The sequence below is a fragment of the Salvelinus fontinalis genome, chromosome 4 (genome assembly GCF_029448725.1).
Source record: "Salvelinus fontinalis isolate EN_2023a chromosome 4, ASM2944872v1, whole genome shotgun sequence".
Lineage (NCBI taxonomy): Eukaryota > Metazoa > Chordata > Actinopteri > Salmoniformes > Salmonidae > Salvelinus > Salvelinus fontinalis.
Genome location: NC_074668.1, coordinates 15,663,053 through 15,680,606, shown reverse-complemented (window position 1 = coordinate 15,680,606; position 17,554 = coordinate 15,663,053).

Below are 17,554 nucleotides of genomic sequence, written 5' to 3'. Positions count from 1 at the left end.
CAATTGAGGTAGTATTTACATGAATGTATAGTTAAAGTGACTATGCATATAGTCTGGGTGGCCATTTGATTAATTGTTCAGCAGTCTTATGGCTTGGGGGTAGAAGCTGTTAAGGAGACTTTTGGACCTAGACTTGGCGCTCCTGTACCGTTTGCCGTGCGTTAACAAAGAGAACAGTCTATGACTTGGGTGAACAGAGTCTTTGACAATTTTTGGGGGCTTCCTCTGACACCCCCTATGTCCTGGAAGGCAGGAAGCTTGGCCCCAGTGATGTACTGGGCCGTACGTACTACCGTCTGTATTGCCTGACGGTCGGATGTCGAGCAGTTTCCATACCAGGCGGTGATGAACCGGTCAGGATGCTCTTGATGGTGCAGCTGTAGAACTTTTTGAGGATCTGAGGACCCATGCCAAATATTTTCAGTCTCCTGAGGGGGAATAGGTGTTCTCGTGCCCTCTTCATGACTTTCTTGGTGTGTTTGGACCATGATAGTTTGTTGGTGATGTGGACAACAAGGAACTTGAAACTCTCGTCCCGCTCCACTAAAGCCCCGTCGATGTGAATGGGGGCATATTCGGCCCTCCTTTTCCTGTAGTCCACGATTATCTTCTTTGTCTTGCTCACGTTGTTGTCCTTGCACCACACTGCCAGGTCTTAGACCTCTTCCCTCATCATTGTCGGTGATCAGGCCTACCACCGTTGTGTCGTCAGCAAACTTAATGATTGTGTCCTTTGAATAAAAGGTAATCATACAATGAACTCGAAATAGGAAGCGAGAGCATGGACATCAACATGCAAAATGCAGATTTGGTTAAGAGGGGAATACTTGAAAGTAAATAAGCAGCTAAATTGAGTGGGAGTTGATTAATCCACAAGAGATGGCATGCCACTCAATCACACAGGCTCACTGTGTTGCTCCTGCTGCTCTTGTTCGTGGAGCAAGGCAATTTCCATGGTGAGATTTCAGTGGGCACAGAGCCCTGTGTAATGGCATGTTAATGATAAAGGCTGGGAGGTGACACGTTTGGTCCCACCATTTATGTACAATGTATGAAGCAATTGATTTCTCCCTCAAAATAACTGGTTTCATGAAATGCTATATTTTATGTATATATATTTTACAGTGCATTTGGAAAGTATTCCTGCATTGACTTGGCTGTGTGCTTAGGGTCGTTGTCCTGTTGGAAGGTGAACCTTCGCCCCAGTCAGAGGTCCTGAGTGCTCTCGAGCAGATTTTCGTCAGGGATCTCTCTGTACTTTGCTCCATTCATCTTCCCCTCGGTCCTGACTAGTCTCCCAGTCCCTGCCACTGAAAAACATCCCCACAGCATGATGCTGCCACCACCATGCTTCACCGTAGGGTGGCAGGCCGTGGCTCCGGTGGCTGAGGTCCTTGATGATACGTTGGCCTTCCTGTGACACCGGGTGCTGTAGATGTCCTGAAGGGCAGGCAGTGTGCTCACAGTGATGTGTTGGGCTGACCGCACCACCCTCTGGAGAGCCCTGCAGTTGTGGATGGTGCAGTTGCCGTACCAGGTGGTGATACAGCCCGACAGGATGCTCTCAATGATGCACCTGTAAAAGTTTGTCTTAGGGGTCAAGCCGAATTTCTTCAGCCTCCTGAGTTGGAGGTGTGCGTGGTCACGCAGTCATGGGTGAACAGGGAGTACAGGAGGGGCTGAGCACACACCCTTGTGTAGGCCCCTGTGTTGAGGATCAGCGTAGTGGAGGTGTTGTTGCCTACCTTCACCACCTGGGGACTGCCCATCAGGAAGTCCAGGACCCAGTTGCACAGGGCGGGGTTTAGACCCAGGGCCCCGAGATTAATGAGTGTACTGGTGTTGAAGGCTGAGCTGTAGTCAATGAACAGCATTCTTACATAGGTATTCCTCTTGTCCAAATGGGATAGAGTATTGTGCAGTGCGATGGCGATAGCATCATCTGTCAATCTATTGGGGAGGTATGCAAATTGCATTGGCTCTAGGGTGTCGGGTAAGGTGGAGGTGATATGATCCTTAACTAGCCTCTCAAAGCACTTCATGATGACAGAAGTGAGTGCTACGGGGCAATAGTAATTTAGTTCAGTTACCTTCGCTTTCTTGGGTACAGGAACAATGGTGGACATCTTGAAGCAAGTGGGGACAGCAGACTGGGATAGGGAGAGATTGAATATGTCCTTGAACACTCTAGCCAGCTGGTCTGCGCATGCTCTGAGGATGCGTCAAGGGATGCCATCTGGGCCAGCAGCCTTGCGACGGTTAACACACTTAAATGTCTAACTCAGGTCGGCCACGGAGAATGAAAGCTCACAGTCCTCAAGAGCGGCCCATGTTGGCAGCACTGTGTTATCCTCAAAATGGGCAAAGAAGGTGTTTAGCATGTCAGGCAGCAAGACGACGTGCCTGGTTTTCCCTTTATAATCTGTGATTGTCTGTAGTCCCTGCTACATACGTCTTTTGTCTGAGCCGTTGAATTGCGCCTGTTTGATTTCCCTATGGAGGGCATAACTGGACTGTTTGTATTCAATCATTATCCCTGTCATCTTGCCCTGATTAAATGCAGTGGTTCGCGCTTTCCGTTTTGCACAAATGCTGTCACCTATCCACGTTTTTTTGTTTGGATAGGTTTTAATCATCACAGTGGGAACAACATCCCTATACACTTCCTGATAAACTCAGTCACTGTGTCAGTGTATACGTCAATGTTATTCTCAGAAGCAACCCCGGAACATGTCCCAGTCCGGGTGATCAAAACAGTCTTGAAGCATGGATTCCGATTGGTCAGACCAGCGTTGAATAGTCCTTAGCATGGGTACTTCCTATTTGAGTTTCTGCCATAGGAAGGGAGGAGCAAAATGGAGTTGTGATCAGATTTGCCAAATGGAGGGCCTTGTAGGCATTTCGAAAAGTTGAGTAGAAGTGGTCCAATGTTTTCCCAGCACGAATACTACAGTCAATCAATCAATCAATCAAGTTTATTTTATATAGCCCTTCGTACATCAGCTAATATCTCGAAGTGCTGTACAGAAACCCAGCCTAAAACCCCAAACAGCTAGTAATGCAGGTGTAGAAGCACGGTGGCTAGGAAAAACTCCCTCAATGTGTCAATGTGTTGGTAGAACTTCGGTAGCGTTTGCCACAGATTTGCTTTATTAAAGTCCCCAGCTATAATAAATGCGGCCTCGGTATATGCAGTTTCCAGTTTGCACAAGGTCCAGTGTAGTTCCTTGAGAGCTGTCGGGGTATTGGCTTGAGGGGGGATATACACGGCTGTGATGATAACCAAAGAAAATGATCTAGGGAGGTAATGCGGTCGTCATTTGATTGTGAGGTATTCTAGGTCGGGTGAACAAAAGAACTTAAGTTCCTGTACATTACCACAATCACATGAGTAGTTAATCATGAAACATACACCTCCGCCTTTTGTCTTCCTGAAGAGTTGTTTATTTCTATCCTCACGATGTATTGAAAACACAGCTGGCTGTATGGACGGGGACAGTATATCTGGAGAGAGCCATGATTCTGTGAAACAGAGTATGTTACATTCCCTAATGTCTCTCTGGAAGGAGATCTTCACCCTGAGTTTGTATCCTTTATTGTCCAGGGACTGAACATTAGCAAGAAAAATATTCAGAAGCGGTATATGGACTAAAAGTCCATTCCGAAGAACTCTTTTCCGCAAGCAACGTCTTGTAGCAGCCACTCGGATAAGTTCAATTGCCTTGGAAGGTACGAACAAAGGATCATAGAAAGTGAATGTCATTCTAGTTCTGTGAGAGATACAGGTGCGCTTCTCTCTCTCACCAAATAAAATAAAATACTGAGCAGCATGATTCTGGTCAGCACAATAGTGTGAAAAATGTTTCATGGTATTCTCAATTACAAAGGTATACTGTAGTAGCTGTCAAGTGTGATGAACAAATGTGTTCCAAAAACATCAATATAATACAATAAGTATAGCTGTATGAAGAGGAGATGGTGGGTACCGAACTTGATTAAACTCGTCTTCTGGTAGTAAAACCACCTTGTGTAGGTCGAAGCCCTTAGATCGCATTATCTTCTAGGCTAACATATGGATGTTTTAATTTAATTTAAAACCCTAAATCTATTTTGCATAGGGAAACAACCTGTCATTCATCACAAACTTTGTGAATATCTGGGTTTTTCACAATGCAGAAAGACTGCATTTAATCAGTGGACACCACTCGTTTTTATTACAAAACCGAGTTATATCAGATTATGCGAGTATATTGCTATTTTTCGGAATTTCCTCAGTATTGCGTAATGAGGATTTGGACACGTTAGCTAATGTTAGCAAGCGTTCGAAAATGGCATCCCGGGGTCTCTCTCTGCGTAAAGTTCAACGTCGAAAAGAAGGCGTACCTCACTCCTTGGTCTTTTATAACCTCTGAGAGTTACGTAGGAGGCCCATTCCACTTCTCATTGGTTACTGACATCCAGGGGAAGGCGGATGCAGTTCGTGTCGTTCCATAGGATATACACACCCCTTTAAACTGAACTGAGATCAGAGCTTCGCTCTCAGACCTTCGCAAAACCTGTCATGGATTTCGCTGTAGAAAGAGTTCTGTTCCACTCAGAGACATAATTCAAACGGCTATAGAAACTAGATAGTGTTTTCTATCCAATAATAACAATAATATGCATATTGTACGATCAAGAATTGAGTAGGAAGCCGTTTCATCTGTAGAGACAATTATGCTAATTTGAAACAGCACCCCCTATATTCGCAAGAAGTTAACACAAGGGTTAAGCTGCTTTATTTTAGGGGTTTAGTGAAGGCGGGTCATTTTTTACCCTTAGGACTAGGGGAGTATACAGAATGTTAAGACTACACAAGGGTTAAGATGGTCATAAATCTGAGAGATATAAGAAAATCTTTGTATAGACCCATATTTGGTCATGTTATTTTTGGCACATTTTACAGTTCGGTTTTTACAGACGATTTCGTGATGATTTTCTTGTCTGGATCCTCTCATGTGTAGCAAAAAGGCCACTTTCACAAGCCCCATGTAATGGAATAGGTGCACACTTTATATCAGCGGAAAGAGGGGATTGCACTGCAGCCCCGACAATGAAGGGTAAGTCTCTAGCATAAACAGACAGGGAAATCTGTTCATGTACAGTATTTGTGCCAGTCATGCATAGAGCAGTGGAGGGTTGCTACTAGACCTGTTCTATTACTGCCAAGGAGAAGTGGAACAATGCAACGGCAAATTACATTTATATTGTTCCTGGGGGATCTCTGGCATCAATGCCTATCTCAGAATAATCAGGCCGATTGGAGCAGCTTCAGGACTCCTGAATGTGGTGGCATCTGATAATCAACTGCATGGAGTCCCCTGCAGTCAGTCAGCCAAGAGTGTGTGTGTGTGTGTATGTCTGTGTGTGTGACAGGCACCTCTCCCTGTTAACGTAGCCCCGGGGCCAAGAGGTACAGTACTAGTCAAAAGTTGGGACACACCTACTCATTAAAGGGTTTTTCTTTATTTTGACTATTTTCTACATTGTAGAATATTAGAGAAGACATCAAAACTATGTCAGTCTATTCATGTCTATTCATATTCTGAGAAATGACGGCTATTTAATGCGAGATATTGCAGAGACACTGAAGAGCTCGCACAAAGCTGTGTACTACTAGTTTGAGAAACAAATAGTACCCACAAAACACCAGTCTCAATGTCAACAGTGACATTGAGGCGACTCCAGGAGGCTGGCCTTCTAGGCAGAGCTCCTCTGTCCTTTTGCCCATCTTGACCAGTCTGAGATATGGCTTTTTCTTTGCAGCTCTGCCAGCATCCCGGTGTCGCCTCTTCACTGTTGATGTTGAGACTGGTGTTTTGCAGGTACAATTTAATGAAGCTGCCAGTTGAGGACTTGTGAGGCGTCTGTTTCTCAAACTAGACACTCTAATGTACTTGTCCTCTTGCTCAGTTGTGCACCGGGGTCTCCCACTCCTCTTTCTATTCTGGTTAGAGCCAGTTTGCGCTGTTCTGTGAAGTGAGTAGTACACAGCATTGTACGAGATCGTCAGTTTCTTGGCAATTTCTCGCATGGGAATGGCCTTCAAATCTCAGAACAAGAATAGACTGACGAGTTTCAGAAGAAAGTACTTTGTTTTGAGCCTGTACTCAAACACACACATGCTGATGCTCCAGATACTCAATTAGTGTAAAGAAGGCCAGTTGTATTGCTTTTTTAATCAACACAACAGTTTTCAGATGTGCTAACATAATTGCCAAATGTCTATTTAATGATCAATTAGCCTTTTAAAATGATAAACCTGGACTAGCTAACACAATGTGCCATTGGAACACAGGAGTGATGGTTGCTGATGATAAGCCTCTGTACACCTACTGTATGTAGATGTTACATAAAAAATCTAAAATAATCTAAAATAGTCATTTACAACATTAACAATGTCTACACTGTATTTCTGATCAATTTGATGTTACAATTTGATGTTAACAAGAACATTTCTAAGTGACTCCAAACTTTTGAATGGTAGAATATACTGACCACTTGTTGGCTGCTTTTCCTTCACTCTGTGGTCCAACTCATCCCAAACCATCTCAATTGGGTTGAGGTCGGGTGATTGTGGAGGCCAGGTTATCTGATGCATCACACCATTACTCTCCTTCTTAGTCAAATAGCCCTTACACAGCCTGGAGGTCATTGTCCTGTCGAAAAACAAATGAGTCCTACTAAGCGCAAACCAGATGGGACGGCGTATCACTGCAGAATGCTGTGGTAGCCATGCTGGTTAAGGGTGCCTTGAATTCTAAATAAATCACTGACAGTGTCACCAGCAAAGCACCCACACACCATCACACCTCCTCCTCCATGCTTCACGGTGGGAACCACACATGCAGAGATCATCATCGCGTCTCAGAAAGACACGACTGTTGGAATCAAAAATCTCAAATTTGGACTCATCAGACCAAAGGACAGATTTCCACCGGTCTAATGTCCATTGCTCGTGTTTCTCTTCTTCTCTTCTTGTTATTGGTGTCCTTTAGTAGTGGTTTCTTTGCAGCAATTTGATCATGAAGGCCTGATTCACGCAGTCTCCTCTGAACAGTTGATGTTGATATGTGTCTGTTACTTGAACTCCGTGAAGCATTTATTTGTTTTTACGACTGCACTTTTAAGAAACTTTCAAAGTTCTTGAAATTTTCCAGATTGACTGACCTTCATGTCTTAAAAAGTAATGGACTGTTAGCTCAGCCGGCTAACACCCGCCATAGGCTTGTAGTGTGGAGAAGCCTTTGGTTTGAATGCCGCTCGCTTACATGGGCCTTTACATTTCCTCCACTCTGACTCTCAACGGTTCATTGCAGGAATGAAAGTGAAGATGTATGGGGAAAGTATACAGACGACTCGACATCTGACACAGAAACAAAAAAAGAAAAAACGATACATTTCTTCATCTTTGCACTCAAGATGAATTGTTTCTTTCTGGTTGAAGTGGAATTACTGCAAACATACCGTAGTGCATTTTTGCAAAACATATCAATACTTAATAACAGAAAATACAATCTCTTTTAGTGGAAAAATATATAATTTAATTTATTTGTTCACTAGAGTGCTGACTCGACAACCGCTAGGTTTGTTCTAGAAGCCACTTTACCTTCGGTTTGTAGCTTTGCAGAGGGGAGGGGCACTTTGGTCTCTCTCAGGGGGAAGCAGTAATATGGTCTCTCTCAAAAGGGAGCAAGACTGTGGTCTCTGTGTTCTTTCTCAGAGGGGAGCAGCACTGTGGTATCTCTCAGAGAGGAAGCAGCACTGTGGTCTCTCTCATAGCCTTGATGGGTACAGTGATGTTCTAAGAGTGTTGTGGGAAATGAGGAGGAAGCAGTGCCAGTGGTCTGGAAGATGGAGTATGGATGAGAGTACTTTTTATTGGTAGTAGGCATTCATCAAAAGCTTCATGCAACGCTCTACCCTGTCTCCCCTGTTACAAGTGTGTACAAAAAGGTTGGCATTTTAATTGATCCTCTTACATTACATACAGAATAATCAAAATGATGCCATTTATTGGGCAAATGTACTTTTAATACAGCGATTTATAAGAATGGCGGGTTATTAGGAACTGTAATGGCAATGGATTTCCTGTTGCAAGATGACCAGTGTGTTCTTATTGCTGGTTTAAAATGTGCTTTCTGCTCCAATGTGTAATGATTGTGATAAGAGAGATGAATAAAATGCATAAACAATTCTAGCAGACCCAGGTTTTAGTCAGAATATTACAGGGGAGCTGTCATCCTATCACTATGCTATTAATTATGAGAGATAACGGTATCCATAACATACAGCTCACGACCATGCAGGCCATGAGTGAAGGATGGGCTCAGTGTAAAGGCAGTCAATGTTGTTCTCCCCCTTAGACGAGGAGGAGCATGGATAGGGCCAAGATGCGGATTGAGGGAAATAAGCCATCTTTTAATGACAACAGCAAACAAGACACTACAAAACTACAAAACAACAAATGTCCCCGCACTCACCTCAGGGCGAGTGCGGGGAACAGGAACTGGGCACACTGGACTCTCGTGGCGCACTCTAGGCCTGGTGCGTGGTTCCGGAACTGGAGGTACCGGGCTGGAGACACGCACCATAGGGAGAGTGCGTGGAAGAGGAACAGGGCTCTGGAGATGCACTGGAAGCCTGGTGCGTGGTGTAGGCACTGGTGGTACTGAGTTGGGGTGGGAAGGTGGCGCCGGATATACCGGAACGTGAAGGAGGACACGTGCTCTTGAGCACCGAGCCTCCCCAACCTTACCAGGTTGAATGGTCCCCGTAGCCCTGCCAGTGCGGCGAGGTGGAATAGCCCGCACTGGGCTATGCAGGCGAACCGGGGACACCACCTGTAAGGCTGGTGCCATGTACGCCGGCCCGAGGAGACGTACTGGAGACCAGATACGTTGGGCCGGCTTCATGGCACTCGGCTCGATGCCCAACCTAGCCCTCCCAGTGCGGCAAGGTGGAATAGCCCGCACTGGGCTAAGCACGCGTACTGGGGACACCGTGCGCTTTACCGCATAACACGGTGTCTGACCAGTACGACGCCCTCTTACTCCACGGCAAGCCCGGGGAGTTGGCTCAGGTATCCAACCCGGCTTCGCCACACTCCCCTTTAGCCCCCCCCCCCCTCCCAATAAATTTTTGGGTGAGCCTCTCGGGCTTCCAGCCGCTCTGCCTTGCTTTTGCCTCATTAAACCTCCTCTCCGCTTTTGCTGCCTCCAGCTCCGCTTTGGGGCGGCGACACTCCTCTGGCTCTGCCCAGGGTCCTTCTCCGTCCAGAATCTCCTCCCAAGTCCATTCCTCTTTTCCCCATTGCTGTAGTTCCTTTTCTCTCTCCTCAATCCGCTTGGTCCTGTTGTGGTGGGTGTTTCTGTAAAGGCAGTCAATGTTGTTCTCCCCCTTAGACGAGGAGGAGCATGGATAGGACCAAGATGCGGATTGAGGGAAATAAGCCATCTTTTAATGACAACAGCAAACAAGACACTACAAAACAACAAATGTGACTAACCTTCAACCGTCCTGTGAGGACACAGGAACAAACACCCACAAAACCCCAGTGAAACCCTGGCTGCCTTAGTATGACTCTCAATTAGAGACAAACGATACACACCTGTCTCTAATTGAGAATCATACCAGGCCGAACACAAAAACCAACCTAGAAATACAAAACATAGACTGCCCACCCAAAACACACGCCCTGACCAAAAACACATACAAAAACAACATAAAACAGGTCAGGACCGTTACAGAACCCCCCCCCTCAAGGTGCGAACGCCGGGCGCACCAGCACAAAGTCCAGGGGAGGGTCTGGGTGGGCAGTTGACCACGGTGGTGGCTCAGGCTGAGGGCGAGGTCCCCACCCCACCATAATCAATCCCCGCTTCTTTATCCCCCTCCCAATGACCACCCTCCCACTAACACCACCTAAATGAAGGGGCAGCACCGGGATAAGGGGCAGCACCGGGATAAGGGGCAGCACCGGGATAAGGGGCGGCAGGTCCTGGCTGAGGGACTCCGGCAGGTCCTGGCTGAGGGACTCCGGCAGGTCCTGGCTGAGGGACTCCGGCAGGTCCTGGCTGAGGGACTCCGGCAGGTCCTGGCTGAGGGACTCCGGCAGGTCCTGGCTGAGGGACTCCGGCAGGTCCTGGCTGAGGGACTCCGGCAGGTCCTGGCTGAGGGACTCCGGCAGGTCCTGGCTGAGGGACTCCGGCAGGTCCTGGCTGAGGGACTCCGGCAGGTCCGGGCTGAGGGACTCCGGCAGGTCCGGGCTGAGGGACTCCGGCAGGTCCGGGCTGAGGGACTCCGGCAGGTCCGGGCGTAGGGACTCCGGCAGGTCCGGGCGTAGGGACTCCGGCAGGTCCGGGCGTAGGGACTCCGGCAGGTCCGGGCGTAGGGACTCCGGCAGGTCCGGGCGTAGGGACTCCGGCAGGTCCTGGCTGCACGGCTCTGGCAGGTCCTGGCTGGACGGCTCTGGCAGGTCATGGCAGGACGGCTCTGGCAGGTCATGGCAGGACGGCTCTGGCAGGTCATGGCAGGACGGCTCTGGCAGGTCATGGCAGGACGGCTCTGGCAGGTCATGGCAGGACGGCTCTGGCAGGTCATGGCAGGACGGCTCTGGCTGGTCATGGCAGGACGGCTCTGGCTGGTCATGGCAGGACGGCTCTGGCTGGTCATGGCAGGACGGCTCTGGCTGGTCATGGCAGGACGGCTCTGGCTGGTCATGGCAGGACGGCTCTGGCTGGTCATGGCAGGACGGCTCTGGCGCTAGGCAGACGGCAGACTCTGGCCGGCTGAGACGCACTATAGGCCTGGTGCGTGGTACCGGAACTGGAGGTACCGGGCTGAGGGCACGCACCTCAGGGCGAGTGCGGGGAACAGGAACTGGGCACACTGGACTCTCGTGGCGCACTCTAGGCCTGGTGCGTGGTTCCGGAACTGGAGGTACCGGGCTGGAGACACGCACCATAGGGAGAGTGCGTGGAAGAGGAACAGGGCTCTGGAGATGCACTGGAAGCCTGGTGCGTGGTGTAGGCACTGGTGGTACTGAGTTGGGGTGGGAAGGTGGCGCCGGATATACCGGAACGTGAAGGAGGACACGTGCTCTTGAGCACCGAGCCTCCCCAACCTTACCAGGTTGAATGGTCCCCGTAGCCCTGCCAGTGCGGCGAGGTGGAATAGCCCGCACTGGGCTATGCAGGCGAACCGGGGACACCACCTGTAAGGCTGGTGCCATGTACGCCGGCCCGAGGAGACGTACTGGAGACCAGATACGTTGGGCCGGCTTCATGGCACTCGGCTCGATGCCCAACCTAGCCCTCCCAGTGCGGCAAGGTGGAATAGCCCGCACTGGGCTAAGCACGCGTACTGGGGACACCGTGCGCTTTACCGCATAACACGGTGTCTGACCAGTACGACGCCCTCTTACTCCACGGCAAGCCCGGGGAGTTGGCTCAGGTATCCAACCCGGCTTCGCCACACTCCCCTTTAGCCCCCCCCCCCTCCCAATAAATTTTTGGGTGAGCCTCTCGGGCTTCCAGCCGCTCTGCCTTGCTTTTGCCTCATTAAACCTCCTCTCCGCTTTTGCTGCCTCCAGCTCCGCTTTGGGGCGGCGACACTCCTCTGGCTCTGCCCAGGGTCCTTCTCCGTCCAGAATCTCCTCCCAAGTCCATTCCTCTTTTCCCCATTGCTGTAGTTCCTTTTCTCTCTCCTCAATCCGCTTGGTCCTGTTGTGGTGGGTGTTTCTGTAAAGGCAGTCAATGTTGTTCTCCCCCTTAGACGAGGAGGAGCATGGATAGGACCAAGATGCGGATTGAGGGAAATAAGCCATCTTTTAATGACAACAGCAAACAAGACACTACAAAACAACAAATGTGACTAACCTTCAACCGTCCTGTGAGGACACAGGAACAAACACCCACAAAACCCCAGTGAAACCCTGGCTGCCTTAGTATGACTCTCAATTAGAGACAAACGATACACACCTGTCTCTAATTGAGAATCATACCAGGCCGAACACAAAAACCAACCTAGAAATACAAAACATAGACTGCCCACCCAAAACACACGCCCTGACCAAAAACACATACAAAAACAACATAAAACAGGTCAGGACCGTTACAGAACCCCCCCCTCAAGGTGCGAACGCCGGGCGCACCAGCACAAAGTCCAGGGGAGGGTCTGGGTGGGCAGTTGACCACGGTGGTGGCTCAGGCTGAGGGCGAGGTCCCCACCCCACCATAATCAATCCCCGCTTCTTTATCCCCCTCCCAATGACCACCCTCCCACTAACACCACCTAAATGAAGGGGCAGCACCGGGATAAGGGGCAGCACCGGGATAAGGGGCAGCACCGGGATAAGGGGCGGCAGGTCCTGGCTGAGGGACTCCGGCAGGTCCTGGCTGAGGGACTCCGGCAGGTCCTGGCTGAGGGACTCCGGCAGGTCCTGGCTGAGGGACTCCGGCAGGTCCTGGCTGAGGGACTCCGGCAGGTCCTGGCTGAGGGACTCCGGCAGGTCCTGGCTGAGGGACTCCGGCAGGTCCGGGCTGAGGGACTCCGGCAGGTCCGGGCTGAGGGACTCCGGCAGGTCCGGGCTGAGGGACTCCGGCAGGTCCGGGCTGAGGGACTCCGGCAGGTCCGGGCGTAGGGACTCCGGCAGGTCCGGGCGTAGGGACTCCGGCAGGTCCGGGCGTAGGGACTCCGGCAGGTCCGGGCGTAGGGACTCCGGCAGGTCCTGGCTGCACGGCTCTGGCAGGTCCTGGCTGGACGGCTCTGGCAGGTCATGGCAGGACGGCTCTGGCAGGTCATGGCAGGACGGCTCTGGCAGGTCATGGCAGGACGGCTCTGGCAGGTCATGGCAGGACGGCTCTGGCAGGTCATGGCAGGACGGCTCTGGCAGGTCATGGCAGGACGGCTCTGGCAGGTCATGGCAGGACGGCTCTGGCTGGTCATGGCAGGACGGCTCTGGCTGGTCATGGCAGGACGGCTCTGGCTGGTCATGGCAGGACGGCTCTGGCTGGTCATGGCAGGACGGCTCTGGCTGGTCATGGCAGGACGGCTCTGGCTGGTCATGGCAGGACGGCTCTGGCTGGTCATGGCAGGACGGCTCTGGCTGGTCATGGCAGGACGGCTCTGGCGCTAGGCAGACGGCAGACTCTGGCCGGCTGAGACGCACTATAGGCCTGGTGCGTGGTACCGGAACTGGAGGTACCGGGCTGAGGGCACGCACCTCAGGGCGAGTGCGGGGAACAGGAACTGGGCACACTGGACTCTCGTGGCGCACTCTAGGCCTGGTGCGTGGTTCCGGAACTGGAGGTACCGGGCTGGAGACACGCACCATAGGGAGAGTGCGTGGAAGAGGAACAGGGCTCTGGAGATGCACTGGAAGCCTGGTGCGTGGTGTAGGCACTGGTGGTACTGAGTTGGGGTGGGAAGGTGGCGCCGGATATACCGGAACGTGAAGGAGGACACGTGCTCTTGAGCACCGAGCCTCCCCAACCTTACCAGGTTGAATGGTCCCCGTAGCCCTGCCAGTGCGGCGAGGTGGAATAGCCCGCACTGGGCTATGCAGGCGAACCGGGGACACCACCTGTAAGGCTGGTGCCATGTACGCCGGCCCGAGGAGACGTACTGGAGACCAGATACGTTGGGCCGGCTTCATGGCACTCGGCTCGATGCCCAACCTAGCCCTCCCAGTGCGGCAAGGTGGAATAGCCCGCACTGGGCTAAGCACGCGTACTGGGGACACCGTGCGCTTTACCGCATAACACGGTGTCTGACCAGTACGACGCCCTCTTACTCCACGGCAAGCCCGGGGAGTTGGCTCAGGTATCCAACCCGGCTTCGCCACACTCCCCTTTAGCCCCCCCCCCCTCCCAATAAATTTTTGGGTGAGCCTCTCGGGCTTCCAGCCGCTCTGCCTTGCTTTTGCCTCATTAAACCTCCTCTCCGCTTTTGCTGCCTCCAGCTCCGCTTTGGGGCGGCGACACTCCTCTGGCTCTGCCCAGGGTCCTTCTCCGTCCAGAATCTCCTCCCAAGTCCATTCCTCTTTTCCCCATTGCTGTAGTTCCTTTTCTCTCTCCTCAATCCGCTTGGTCCTGTTGTGGTGGGTGTTTCTGTAAAGGCAGTCAATGTTGTTCTCCCCCTTAGACGAGGAGGAGCATGGATAGGACCAAGATGCGGATTGAGGGAAATAAGCCATCTTTTAATGACAACAGCAAACAAGACACTACAAAACAACAAATGTGACTAACCTTCAACCGTCCTGTGAGGACACAGGAACAAACACCCACAAAACCCCAGTGAAACCCTGGCTGCCTTAGTATGACTCTCAATTAGAGACAAACGATACACACCTGTCTCTAATTGAGAATCATACCAGGCCGAACACAAAAACCAACCTAGAAATACAAAACATAGACTGCCCACCCAAAACACACGCCCTGACCAAAAACACATACAAAAACAACATAAAACAGGTCAGGACCGTTACACTCAGATGCAAACACTTCGCCATAGAGTTGTTTTCCCTCCTTGATCTATTAGTTATACAATTATAAGTGGCATGCATGATGTTATTAATTAACCCTGGCTGTCATAACGGCCCCCAAATAATTTCTCAGGACAACAAGGCCATCAGAACATCACCAACACCCTACATGAAGTTGAACAATTATAGTTTTAATGAAAGTTGAAAATATAGTTTTGTTGATCAAACCCACGTTTTAAAAACACACAATTATAATAAAGCATCACAAAAAAAGTACATGTTGGTACCACATATTTCCTTAATAAATACCAGATAAATACAACTTGAAACAGATCTATAAAGAAATGGGTTCCAGCAACAACCATATATGAATCCTGCTCTTTTCTCACTGGCTCCTACACATACACTCATCTTACGTTGAAGTCCTGTGCATGAAGTGAGTGACATCATACGGAGCAGAGAGAGAGCCAGAGACTGAGAGGGGGAGAGGGACAGACACTGAGAGGGGGAGAGGGACAGAGACTGAGAGGGGGAGAGGGACAGAGACTGAGAGGGGGAGAGGGACAGAGATGGAGAGGGGGAGAGGGACAGAGATGGAGAGGGGGAGAGGGACAGAGACTGAGAGGGGGAGAGGGACAGAGATGGAGAGGGGGAGAGGGACAGAGATGGAGAGGGGGAGAGGGACAGAGACTGAGAGGGGGAGAGGGACAGAGACTGAGGGGGGGATAGGGACAGAGACTGAGAGGGGGAGAGGGACAGAGATGGAGAGGGGGAGAGGGGCAGAGATGGAGAGGGGGAGAGGGACAGAGACTGAGAGGGGGAGAGGGACAGAGATGGAGAGGGGAGAGGGACAGAGACTGAGAGGGGGAGAGGGACAGAGACTGAGAGGGGGAGAGGGACAGAGACTGAGAGGGGGAGAGGGACAGAGATGGAGAGCGGGAGAGGGACAGAGACTGAGAGGGGGAGAGGGACAGAGATGGAGAGGGAGAGAGGGACAGAGACTGAGAGGGGGAGAGGGACAGAGATGGAGAGGGGGAGAGGGACAGAGACTGAGAGGGGGAGAGGGACAGAGACTGAGGGGGGGATAGGGACAGAGACTGAGAGGGGGAGAGGGACAGAGATGGAGAGGGGGAGAGGGGCAGAGATGGAGAGGGGGAGAGGGACAGAGACTGAGAGGGGGAGAGGGACAGAGATGGAGAGGGGGAGAGGGACAGAGACTGAGAGGGGGAGAGGGACAGAGATGGAGAGGGGGAGAGGGACAGAGACTGAGAGGGGGAGAGGGACAGAGACTGAGAGGGGGAGAGGGACAGAGACTGAGAGGGGGAGAGGGACAGAGATGGAGAGGGGGAGAGGGACAGAGATGGAGAGGGGGAGAGGGACAGAGATGGAGAGGGGGGAGAGCCAGAGACTGAGAGGGGGAGAGGGACAGAGATGGAGAGGGGGAGAGGGACAGAGATGGAGAGGGGGAGAGGGACAGAGACTGAGAGGGGGAGAGGGACAGAGATGGAGAGGGGGAGAGGGACAGAGACTGAGAGGGGGAGAGGGACAGAGACTGAGAGGGGGAGAGGGACAGAGACTGAGAGGGGGAGAGGGACAGAGATGGAGAGGGGGAGAGGGACAGAGATGGAGAGGGGGAGAGAGCCAGAGACTGAGAGGGGGAGAGGGACAGAGACTGAGAGGGGGAGAGGGACAGAGACTGAGAGGGGGAGAGGGACAGAGATGGAGAGGGGGAGAGGGACAGAGACTGAGAGGGGGAGAGAGACAGAGATGGAGAGGGGGAGAGAGCCAGAGACTGAGAGGAGGAGAGGGACAGAGATGGAGAGAGAAAAACGGTGCCACAGTACAGTGACATGGGGGAATGTAAGGGTTTCTGGCAGAGGGTACTTTTTTGGGGGGGTAGTAGATCAGCTTTAATAATGCAGATAGATAGATTGTGGCTTCTATCAATGTAATTGACTGCACATTTTCAATCCTCCATATATTTTTGGGTAAATATATATTTATTATGTACAGTACCAGTCAAAAGTTTGGACTCACCTACTCTTTGGAGCTCCCGAGTGGCACAGCGGTCCAAGGCACTGCATCTCAGTGCTAGAGGCGTCACTACAGACACCCTGGTTCGAATCCAGGCTGTGATTGGGAGTCCCATAGGGCGGCACACAATTGGCCCAGCATCATCTGAGTTTGGCCGGTGTAGGCCGTCATTGTAAATAAGAATTTGTTCTTAACTGACTTGCCCAGTTAAATAAAGGTTAAATATTTGTTTATTTGTACTATTTTCTACTTTGTAGAATAATAGTGAAAATATCAAAACTATGAAATAACACATATGTAATCATGTAGTAACCAAAAAAGTGTTAAACGAATCAAAATATATTTTATATTTGAGATTCTTCAAAGTAGCCACCCTTTGCCGTGATGACGGCCTTGCACACTCTTGGCATTCTCTAAACCAGCCTCACCTGGAATGCTTTTCCAACAGTTCCCACATATATGTATACCAGACAAAAGGGTGTGGATAATTACAGTAACAGGCAGCCACAGTGGACACCTGCTGTTCCTTCCCAGAGGCCCCTTTTGTTACACAGTTTCCACTTTGATCCCACTGCAGTTCTAGTAAACATGACCGCCAAACGACACATAAAACAGGTGGTGGGGGTGCATATAACCAGGAGGCCTAAAGGATAGGACGAGGGACGTGCTCACCCCAGGCTCCAGGAACAGGGAAAAAACAACAGGCCTGGCTGAAACCACACAGTCGGCACTATTTCATCACATTATGTCATCGCTTTAGTAAATAATTAAGGGGACCTTGAAATAGTAAGCTAGAATAGAGTTGAAAGACTGCAGTCTCCTTTTTTTCTGTAGGAACTTGGTTTTCAGCATACTGGTATGTATGAACACTGGTGAAACTGAGTGCTATCCTTCCCAAGCTGATGAAATGAAGCTTTGCCACAGGACTAAGCCACGGCTTCCTCCCAGCAGCACAGTCTATTACAGTTTGCAAACAGTTATAAGCTGTACTCATTT